The sequence below is a fragment of the Quercus robur genome, chromosome 7 (genome assembly GCF_932294415.1).
Source record: "Quercus robur chromosome 7, dhQueRobu3.1, whole genome shotgun sequence".
Lineage (NCBI taxonomy): Eukaryota > Viridiplantae > Streptophyta > Magnoliopsida > Fagales > Fagaceae > Quercus > Quercus robur.
Window position 1 is genome coordinate 47,498,231 of NC_065540.1, and position 12,189 is coordinate 47,510,419.

At 34.0% G+C, this 12,189-nt stretch overlaps 2 long non-coding RNA genes across 5 annotated transcripts in view; one reads left to right on the forward strand and one right to left on the reverse strand.

Moving 5' to 3' along the window:
- Positions 1 to 1,305: 1,305 nt before the first annotated feature.
- The window catches only part of LOC126693724 (uncharacterized), a 96,382-nt gene continuing 85,498 nt past the window's right edge, over positions 1,306 to 12,189 (reverse strand). The window contains exons 1-2 of one of the 4 annotated variants that reach the window (XR_007645479.1): positions 4,100 to 4,244; positions 1,306 to 2,343 (exon numbers count right to left, since the gene is read on the reverse strand). This is a non-coding gene — a long non-coding RNA (uncharacterized LOC126693724). Of the gene's footprint in view, positions 2,383 to 4,099; positions 4,245 to 12,189 lie in introns of those variants that run through there. The other 3 variants (XR_007645478.1, XR_007645480.1, XR_007645477.1) reach the window with 3 other exon arrangements.
- On the forward strand, positions 10,249 to 12,008 carry LOC126693723 (uncharacterized). The gene is made up of 3 exons (XR_007645476.1): positions 10,249 to 10,806; positions 10,916 to 10,980; positions 11,416 to 12,008. It is a non-coding gene; the product is annotated as an uncharacterized LOC126693723 (long non-coding RNA).

Below are 12,189 nucleotides of genomic sequence, written 5' to 3' on the forward strand. Positions count from 1 at the left end.
TTCTTTCTCTCTTTTCTTTTCTTCTCTTTGGTTAAAGGACGCTTCTAGAATAGTTGCTATTCATTTAATAGTTCAATTTTTTGGCTTTTGATACCATTTAACCACTTTGAATTAAAAAATTAAAAAAAAAATCCATACTACTATTTAACCACTTGTATAAATTGATAAAAAAGACAATTTTCTGTTCTATTTTATGTTCTACCAATCACGACATACTTTATTCAAGATATATGGCATATGGCAGTCTGTATGATGTAAACTATATAAAGTGGAACACTACCAACAAGACAAAGGAATTTTATTCCTTTCTTGTATGGTATGCTCATGTTAGACAAATAGTGGACATTTTTTCAACTGAGTCTTAAATAGAATATTTGATATTCTCAAAAAATAAAAATAAAAATAAAAAGGAGAAGAAGAAAAAGATATTCCATTTTTTAGTTAATTTTTTTTTATAGCCTTTTGATACCATTTAACCTTTTTTTTTTTTTTTTGAGAAAATGATACCATTTAACTAGAGTACACAAAACTTCAATGTTAACATTTGTTAAAAAAAAAAAGGTTTTTTTTTTATGGTATGGCCATGTTTCCCAAGTAGTGACATTTTCAACCGTCTTTTATAGAATAGTCGATAGTCCACTTTTTAGTTCATAAAGTATAAAGAACTTAAAACTTTCACATTGAAGAAAGGTGTGTCCCCCCTCAAAAAAGAAGAAGAAGAAGAAAGGTGTCTTTCTTTGTTTGTTATGGCTATGTTTCCATTTTAATCCGCCCTTTCTGCTTTCTGAAAATAAAATGAGAACTAACCAGTATATTATTTTCATTAACCAGTAGATAATTTTCATAAAGTTATAAGTTTCTCTCCACTTTTTAAAATAGTCATAAGGAGACCATTTTAATTCTAACACATTGAATTGCTTTACAACGTAAAATTGAAAAATTGGCCAACTCGTTTAAATATTTTGATGATGTTGGTTCGTTTGCTACTGTTGTCTGTTTCCACCAATAAGAATTTCATAAATACTTGGTTGCTCTTCTTAGAAATGGTCAGGACTCAGGAGATTGTGCTTCACTGCACAAAATATTTGAGCAAAACATGGCAAGGCACAAGCAGAACCTCCACTCCCAGCTTGGGATTTGTATGGACCGTTATTGGTGTCACTGTCCGGATATTAAAAAAAAAACCTTAATGCGGTTCAAATGGACAAATTTTTAGCTGCAAGGATGGAAATGGATTCCTTTGTGTCTACCGTGGTTTCCTTTGTAGTAAAACATTGGCTTCTTACGAGATTCTTCTAATGCCTGTGCGGTAAAAATCACTCTTTATAAAGCCACAAGCCTAAGACATTCTCCATCAAATTGCTCTCAAATCTCTATATATACTTACAGAACAAGATGAGGCTTCAAAATTTGCTTCTCATAATCAGAGCAGTGTTTCATCTCACAAGCATACATGCATATGCACATGGGGCTAGCAGAATGTTCCATAGAGAAGAGCAAAATATAGTTAATAAAAACCATTTGTTTGAGTCATTGCAAAGTCAAGTCACTCCATCATCTATCCGACAAAAGACTTAGCCAGCCACAGTGTCTCTCCTTTGAGATACCAAGTCCCTCCCTCTGCCCCCAATCCGGTCACTTATATCCCTTCTCCAAGTTTCAGTCAAAGGACCTTTGTGAGCCACAACACTGCTCCATTGCTAGGCTCACATCAGAAGAGACCTCCACCTCCCCCAATGCTCAATGGGGGCACTTCCAGCCCCTAGCTTGCTAGGAGCCCTGCTTCAACAATCAGCTAAAGGGGTTTCAAGAATCACAACAATAAGCAACAGCAAATGAATTTGTCCTAGTAATGAATAAGCAGTAGCAGATGACATATGACTATAAACCAGGTACAAAAGGAAAGGAAGCACAATCGGAAACTTATGTCAAAGTAAAAACCATTGTAGTTGCTGTTTTCATATCACTATTAGTATAACAAATTCTCCTCTTTCAGACCTTTTGGAGTAAATCTTAATCTGTTTAAATTTCTACAGAATATTGGTCAAAGTAGATTCAATGGTCAATCTCTCTCTCTTAAACAATCACCCTCAAGAAATTCCACTTTCACATACTTGTCAAAAGAAGCATTAAACATCTTGACAACCTTTGACATCAAGCTGAAAATCATCAAATGATTGTTTTCTTTGGTGACATATAGTCCATATTGATGCATTCAACATAATTCATTTGGTCCACTTAAAATAACAGCCACGTTGTATGATTCACCCTCTGCATTAGGCCTTTGTCATTGCAATTTGTCTCCTTTGCTATGCCAACTGCTGAGGACTTATAATCCCTCACCTAGCCCACTTCAACAATCAGCTAAACGGGCTTCACGGACTAAAACTTAAAAGAATAAGCAATAGCAAATGAAACTATCCAAGCAATGAATAAGCACTAGTAGATGACATATGACTATAAAACAGGTAACCCCAAAAAAACGTAGACCGCTCAATCTTGTTAGACAATATAGTGCCTCAAGAGCTCAATTAGAAGATTTTAATTGGAAACATAGGTCAAAGAAAATGGCATTGTAGTTGCTGGCTTGCTGCTTTTATACTAGTATTAGTAGATTAAATGTTCTTTCTCTGAACTTTTAGAGAATATCTTAATCTGTTTAAATTTTTCTACAGCATAATAACTGATTCAGGAAAACAGCTCAGTGGTTGCTGAGCCAACAAAGCTCAAGCGTAATCATATGCTCAGAAAAGCAGCTCAAAAACCAAGCTAAATGAAAGCTTCAAACCATCCTTTTATGCATCCAACCTGCATCAATATATCATTCTTTCTTTCTTTTTTTTATCTGAGGAAAAATTATAAAGCATAAAAGAAGAAGAAAGTTGAAAATGGAGAGAGGGATTGCAGTTTTGGATTGATGAAGGCTGAGAAGTTTTGTAGTTTCTGAGCTTGTCACAACTCTGGAAATTGTATAAGGTAATTTATTTATTAATTCCAGTGAATTTCAATGTTTTAGCCCATTGGAGGATACCCAAAAAGACTAAATAAATAAAAGAGTACAATCTGCAATATTAAAAACTAGAAGCAGAGAGCTAAAACAAAAAGGATCTCAATTTTAGAGTAAGTAGAAATGTCAGCTAATAATGACCATTTAATAGATCAACAGCTGATAGCAAAGTTCAGTACTACGGCCAAGTTTAGGAGTAAATTAATCGCTACAATCTAACACAAATGCATATGGCCAAGGACCATCGCTGCGCATAAAATTCTTTTTTAGGCCATTGAAAAGGCATGGAAGAAACTTGAAATGACTAGGAATAGATACAAAGTACATTCTTAGAATTAATGGGTGGGATCTTTTTCCTTCAGATTGCAAAACATCTCTTCATTTTTGACGTGACTAAAAGATTAAGGAGTTCAAGTTCAACACATACTCTAGTTCATAATAGACTGGTGAGATCACTCTTGATACAATCATAAATAGATAATGTATAGGACTGATTTTTGGAAAGCATGGATCACTTTTGATAATAATTGACTACTATATATTATTACTGAGTCCTGATAATGAATGCCCTTAGGACAATTTTTAACAAACCATTTTAGGAAAATTTTACCACCACTTTTATGAAAATATTAAAAGTTACCAAAACAATTAATTACTTTTTTCTTTTTCCATAAAAAATTTCTTAAAATAGTTTCTAAACTTTAACATTTCCCTATATCCATCTATAGTCACCTTTCCTTTCCCAAATGCTTTTTTTTTTTTTTTTGAATACTTAATAAAGAACAGAGAGAGCTAACTACATCTATCTGCTTATTCAAAACGCAAAACAGGGGAAGAGACTTGAGCTATCATTTTGAACACTTAAAAATCCTATCTTTGAAACATGGGTTCTATATAAAATCAAAATAAACAACACCCATCAAAATAAATTTGTATAAAAAAGAGCAGATTACATGCAATCAAGACTTTGGTCAACTTTATCAAAAAAAAAAAAAAAAAGACTCTGATCAACTTCCACAACAAGAATCAAATATGCATATACCGGGAGGATTTCGAATCAAAGCAGAGAGGGCAGAGTGTTATTAGTATTACCTTGGCTCATTGGAAGCGCTCTGCGAGAGAAAGAGAAACGGATTTCAAGATATGCGGGTTCCAAAGCTAACATGAAAGCCACGGAATGAAAAAGAAAGAGATAAATGGGTTTTCTTGGAAAATTTAGGAAGTTTGAGATTGGTCCTGAAGCTATTTAAAATTATGAATTAACGCGTTAATATTTGTTTGTGGTCCCGTTAACGAGTGCGGTATTTGGTAATGAATAGTGACATGGTTTACGCATTAACTCCATTATCTAAAATCTTATAATTTGATGGTAATTTATTCTTATGTTATGAGATCAATTTGTACTATTATTGAGATAATATCTCTCCACTATTCTCTAATTTATGGTAAATCCAATTTATGTGATATGTTATCATTTAAATGTTAATTTGGATATTATTTATTTATCAGTTATTGTTTTTGGGAACAACAATAGTTATAAGTCTCATCTAGCATTTCTAACTATTATGGAAGTCATCTTCAATAACATCATGTTCCATTCGATTCAAGTCATCATGTTTTGGCTCTGGTTTCATTTCTGGTGTCAAAGGTCTCAATTATACTCAATGTCTGTATTCCGAAGTGGTATTACATGTATTCGATGTAAGAGGGTAGATGCATATGTCAAATACATGATAGATTTTCTCCAACATTTCACTCTTCTTTTCATTATCCTTTGATTCTATATTCTATATTTTGATTCTATATTCTAGTACATTGAAATTTTTTTTATAAGTAACATTGAATTATTAGTCAACTTGTTTATTATTTTAATATTTATTGTTAATTTCATTTTAACAAATTGAATTAATATCTTATGATTTTTTTTTCCTTTACAACAAATGGAGAAATGATATTTGAAGTTTTACCTAATAATAAAATCAAATAATACCAATGAGTTACAAAGCTATTGATAATTATTATGATGAAGTTGGTTTGTTTGCGAATTGCGATAGTTATCTATTTCATAGTTGGTAAAAATGTGTAACATATGCGTACTTACAAAACAATATAAAAAGAAAAAAAAGAAGCTCATTTTTGTCGTTTGGCTCTCAATTTTATAGTAAAATATGTGGTATTCTAGAATGGAGAGTTTCATTGCGTTAGTTACAAATAAGAATTAAAATTGGCAGATAAATACGGCACCTACAAACTAGAAAGTGATAAAACTCTAAAGAGATTATATTACTATTAGTAAATGATTAAACAATAGGTCCAATTAAAGAGTACCATTAGGATATCCATTAATCAACTATTTTAGAAAAAAATTTATGAAATTTTAAAAAAATATATATAATTACTTTTTTATTTTCTCATATAAAATTTCTTAGAATAGTTTATTAATGTATGACCCAAGAACATCTATCACTAAAATCCTTAAACAATTCTTAAAAGATAAACTTTCAAACAAAGAAACACTTATCACTTAAACATCATGAAACCCAAAATACTACTGTGGGGCCCAATGATTTGAGGCCCTGGCCCATTTATTCATTGGGGCCCAAAGCCCGAGCCAAGGAAGGTTATAGCCCAGGCTCGATAATACGAGTACAAAATAGTCTTGGGACACAGCTGATGACGATTTTGTCCTCGGCATGTCCGAGGTCTCACTGAAAGGAAGGGCAAAAACGGTATAGGAGCAGCTTGGAAAAAATCTAAAAATATCTAGGTCAATAGAGAAGGATACGCTGGAAAGTGTAGCGACCAGGGAAAGCTGCCCTTATTGCCATTCAATACTCTACACCTGATAGAGCCATACTCTCCAGCTTTTACAACCACCCCTAACCACTCTGGATATGGGCTGATGGGACAAGTATCAGTCCTGGAAAAATCAATCGTACACGTGGACAAAGGATAAGGAACACATGCTAGTATAAAAGGAAAAGTGGGCAATCCAGAAGGGGGCTGGGAAAAATGGCCAAAAACCAGAGCCTCCCAGCCCGCCTCCAGGAGAAAGACTCCTAGGGCGAAAACGACTTAATCATGTATAAACACCACGAAAAACCCACCGTTTGGTGATCAAGGCCTAACCTTTCAAACCCACGCTCTATAAATAATATTGTTTGGGCCTTTTTACGTACGAACCCAACACTGTTATGGGTCGTTACGAATCGTGTCCTTACAACTACCAACACCCTAAATGTGAAAAGTCGAAATACATCTTCACCCTACTAAATTAGTACTTTACTCTTTTTTCTTTTCTTTTCTTTTCTTTTCTTTTTTTAATAAAAATCAAATTTCAATTGTTCCTGAAGGCTAAGGTTGTGCTCACGATTTACAACCTCAAATTATTCCTTGTAAGTGCTAAATCTGTTTTTACGTTCACTCTTTATTACTTTTTTTCCCCCCTTAAATCTCATTTATCCATTCTAGTATTATATAATATTATTTGTTTAGAACAGAGTTAGCCACAAAATTGGTTGTAGCCTAAATCTACAATCTTACTTAATATCTTTTTATTGGAAGTGAATTTTAACAAATCTACCATTAAATTACACCTTCTTCTTATATCTTCTATCCTTACAAAATTTTTAAGAAATTAAAGATCAATAATTATCTCATCAATAAATTATTTAAATGACAAGTATTGGTAGTTTAAAATTATGCTTAAAATATAAACTTATAGATCATATAGTAAATAATATCTGATTGACACAAAATTTGACATGTGTATTAAGAATGTAAAGAACATACAATTTAACGGTTAGATTTTCAAAATATATTATGTTTATTTTATTAGGTAAGGTTGTAACCTACTACAATCAATTTTGTAACTAAACTTTATCCATTTGCTTATACAATATCTATTGATTCTATTCTAGTAGTAGTATTTACTATTAGTTACTTATTCTTGATTAATGAAATATTTTTCTTTATTAAGTGGATTATTTCAAGTTAAATTGTTAAGAAATTTCTATATGATCGTATTTTGTTGAATCATTGTATTTGTTTCTAAAAAGCGTAGGGCAAATATTTTCGAATTTTGGGGCTGCCAAAATTTTAAATTGAAAACATATTATACATATACTATATGTGTGTCGTTATTTCTCTGTTTATGTATTATTTTTGCCTATTTTTAAAATGTACTTTTGATAAAAATGCTAAATTATATCCATTCGTACACATATCGTATTGTATACATACCGTAGTTTACTAACTATTATCCATTTCCACAAATTACCATTCATAAATGCCTGGTTGCTCTTGTTAGAAAATGTGTTAGGAGGCTGTGCTGCACTACACACAAAAATCAACCTCGACTAAGCTCGGAAATTTTGAGGACCTTTATTAGCATCACTTTCTGGATTTCGAAAGGCATTAAATGTTCATATTTAATATTACAAATCTAAAATTATATCTAACGAGTCCAAATCTTATGTCCATTTTTTTTTACTTTACTTTATGTTCCACTAATAAAAAATCAATCATTTTAATTAATTTATAATTTTATGGGGTTACCTAAAATAAATAAATAAGTAAAAATCTAAAATCCAACACATCCACGACAACTGGTCCACCACCACCCACCTTGTTGGAGACACTAGGAAGAGGTCACCCGACCATCAACCCAGCCAGAGAAGGCCATCCACCGCCTCTATTTTCAGCAAACCCAAATGTAATATACATTTTGTTTTGACAGAAGAGCCGCCTTTTATGTTCAACAAACCCAATCATGAGAAGTTTGATTTTTGTTTGTAATTATTCCCTACCTTCACTGTTCCGTTAGCCTTCCTTTTCAATCTTCAAGACACAGAAAATTTATACAGTTTCCTTCTTATATTTTTGAATGACAATAGATTGCAAGCCTAGAAAGTAGATTACTTTTGGCTTTCAATCCAAAACACAAAGCATATTGGCTTGGTCTGTTAGACAAGGATGCAGATTTGGATGAAATAGTGAGGTGGACATCGTCCAAGAACTGAAAAAGAGATGTCTGTCAGTTGAAGGCAGGCCAACGACGGTGGTTGTGACTAGCGGCATTGATGGCGTCAGAGATATCTGCCTAGTGTACCAGCAAAGGTTGGTGGTAGTGTGGATGTGTTGGTGGTCAGGTGGTGGATTTTATTTATTTTAGGTAACCCCTTAAAATTAGAAATTAATTAAAATGGTTGACATGTGTCAATTTTTTATTAGTGAAACATAAAGTGAAGCAAGAAAAGTGAGACAGAAAATTTAGACTCATATCTGATGCCACATCATTTAAAATTATTTTAAATAACTTGGCATTCTATATAATGTCATATCCAAGAAATAAAATTCATTTCACTTGAAATGTCCTATCAAATTGGAGTTGCAAGGTTACCTTTGTGGTAAAATTTCACTTCTTGCCAAGTTCTTCTAATGCCTCCATGGTAAAATTTCCTCTATAAAGCTGAGACGTTTTCCACAAACTTTTCTCGACTCCCTATACTTGCAAAACAAGATCAGGCTTCTAATATGGTTCTCATAGCCACAGTAGTCCTTTTTCTCGTGATCATGCTTACACATGAGGGTAGTAGTGGAAGATTCTTCCACCAAGAAGAGAAAAATATAATGAACAAAAACCATTTGTTACACTCTCTGCAAGATCAAGTCCGCTCCTTCCATCACCAATCAGCCAAAAGACCTTTGCCAGCCACAATTTCTCTCCTTTGCTGCACCGAGTCCCTCCATTGGCAACAAATCCAGCCACCTACATCCCTGCTCCAAGTATTAGTCAAAAAGGATCTTCATGAGCCACAACGCTGCTCCTTTGCTAGGCTCAAAGCAGAAGAGTCCTTTGCCTCCCTCTGTGCCCAATTTTTTTTTTTTTTTTTTTGTTTTGGGTTGGGGTGGGGGGGACTTCTATCCCCCAGACAGGAGCCCCACTTCAACAATCAGCTAAAGGAATTTCACGGATCACAAGAATATGTAATAGCAAATGAATTTGTCCAAGGAATGAATCAACGGTAGTAGATGACATATAATTATACACCAGGTACCAAAGGAAAATGGAGTCAACATAATCTTGTCAGACAATACAGTATCTCAAGAGCTCATTTAGAGTATTTTAACTGGAATTTAGGTCAAAGCGAATGTCATTGTAGTTGCTGTTTCTCAAGCCACTACTAGTATATTAACCGGGCTTCTTTCTCTGACCTTTCGGAGTAAATTGTAAACTGTTTAAAATTTCTACTGAATATTGATTGAAGTAGATTCAATAGTCAATCCCTCTATCTTATACAATCACTCTTAAGACGTTCCACTTTCACATACTTGTCAAAAGAAGCAAAAACATCCCAACAGCCTTTGGCATCAAGCTGAAGATCATAAGATGATTCGTTTCTTGTTGACATATATTCCATGTTGATGCATTCAACATAATTCATATTGTTCGTTCAAATATGCTGTATTGTATAGTGCACCTCCACAATAGGCCTTTGTCGGTCAAAATTTCTCCCCTTTACTACGCTGACTACTGAGGGCTTATAGTCCCTCCCCAAGCCCTTCTTCAACAAGCACCAAAGGGGGTTTCTTGGATTATAAGAATAAGCACTGGCAAATGAATTTGTCCAAGTGCTGAATTAACACTAGCAGATGACATATGACTATAAAGCAGGTACCAAAGGAAAATGAAGGCCAGTCCACACAAACTTTTTAGACAATATAGTGTCTCAAGTGCTCATTTAGAATATATTAATCAGAAGCAAATGCAATTGTAGTTGCAGTTTTTATATCACTATAAGTATATTAAATGTTCTTTCTCTGAACTTTAGGAGTAAATCTTAATATTTTTTTTTTAATTTTCTACAGAATATTGATCAAAGTAAGAATAGGAAATAACTCAGTAAATGCTGGAGCCCTTTAGTGTTATTATATACTCAACAAAACAGCTCAAAACAAAGCCGAATCAAAACTTGAAACCATCCTTTATGCATGACAAATTTCTTAATTTTCATCAGAAGAAAAATTACAAGAAGCATGAAAGAATTATAAATTTTGTGTAATTAATTTTATAAGTCAGACTATGAAACTTTTGGAGAGAGTGACTGAACATCTGTTAAGACATGAAACAACATCAGAGAATCAATTTTGTTTCATGTCAGGATGATTTAACATGATGGAACCTATATTCTTAAGGATTCACATCCAGTGCAATAGCTAGGGTATTGCACGGGGTGATACCTCAATTCTCAACCATAGACGTGCAATACCTCAATTCTCAACCATAGATTTAATCTAATGGCTTAAGCCTTTGACACCTCACCAATCCATGCTGGCAATCCGTGTGCTCTCTCTTTCTCTCCCACTTCAACCGGTGTCTCTCTCGCCTCTACCACTCTCTCAACACCTCCACGCTTCCCTCAACCTCGTCGTCACCGCTGCCAGCATACTAAACTCAGACCCATCAGCAAAATCGAAGAATGAACTCACCATTTGAAGCCAAACCCCCACGCCTCGTAGAGCGCTTTTTAGACCCAGATCAGAGAGCAAGGTTGGGGTTTGGAGAGAATCGGGTGTAGAGAAGTTGATGAAGCTCTCTCTTCACGGCATAGCCACTAGTCCGGATCTCCGGTTCAGACGATACTAGCCTTTTTCTCATCGGAAATCCCTCAAATCACCGCTTCCTACATCGGAAATCCCTAAGCTTCTATCTCTCCTCATCATCTCTCTTCTCTCTTGTTCCTTTATACTAGCTCCTCACCTCTTCTTCAACTCTGTTTCCACTTTCTCTCTACTCTGTAAGCTTTTCTCTCTCATGGGTTCCCTTATTTTCCTTTGGTTTGTTCTTGTTTTTCTCTGTTTTCTCTGTTTTATTTGAGTCTTGACGTGTATTTGTGGCTTTTGTAGATTCATTTGGAGACTCCCTTTGCTGATATGGGTGCAAATACTCCCGTGTTCTTCAGTCTCTAATGGTTAGTACTACTATCTTTCTGTTTTTTTATTTTTTATTTTTATAATTTCCCAATCTGGAATTAAGTTTATCCAACAGTATTGATGTACTGGAAAGGAGTTGACCATGTGATTATAAAACCCCCATAATATCTCCTTTTGGTAGGTGAGAACAATTAATTTTAATCTTAAATGGCTGTATGTTGGCTGTGTGTTTAACTGTTTAAGGTTTGGTGAATTTAATTTGGGATTTGGGACCCCCCGGCATACCCCACCTCTTTAGCCCTTTGCAACAGAGCAGGGGCTGATGTTTTTTCTTTTGGATTGAGTTTGATCCAACAATATAATCATGAACTGTTATTAAAGTTTAGAAAGATACTAATTTTGTTGTTACTGTTCTGTAATACATGTATGGGTTTTAATTAGTGATTTTTCTTTTTGTTATTATGTATATGCAGGAACAATATGCTGTGATAGGAGCAATATTCGTTCTGATATTTGTGTTATGAAAGGGGATGTTAGAACACACTCTGCTTCCTCTTCAATCTTCCTTTACACCTCAAGAGACGAAAATGATTTCGTTAATTATGGTGATGAAGAGGGAGATGAGGTAATCCAGCATGAAAAGATCAGACCATATACACGAAAATGGGAAAGGGGTACTATGGACACCATTGATGAATTAGACCTTATTGCAAAGAAAGAGCATTCTGGTGTAAATCATCGTTGTGATGTCCGGCATGATGTTCCTGCTATGTTCCTATGCATGTGATGTGTGGCTTAGTTATAAACTTATAATTATATTTGTAATGTACAGTCAAGAAGCAAGAGGCACACCAAGTAGAACTTAATGAGTAGGTCATGCTATCTAAGGTTGTCGAAGAATTTGATCTTGAAGCATACAATTTGTGGGAATTATGTATTATGAATTTATGATGATGGGAAGAGTTGTTTCTTGTTAACAAAGTGTATATTTCAACAAAACTATTGTTATATGGCCTTGTGGTCAAAGTGTACATTCTAATAAAACTTTGTTCATTTTTAGATCAAATTCATTTCTTGTCTACTCTCTTGAATTAAATGTTGATTGTAAAATAGGCGAAGCATCCTTTGAAGACTCTTGATATGTATTCCTTGTTTTCAAAGGAATGCGTCATGTAAACCTTATAAAAAAAAGAATAAAAGTCATGTAAACACTTTGATATAATTTGTGTTTTTGAGTCATCGTCAAT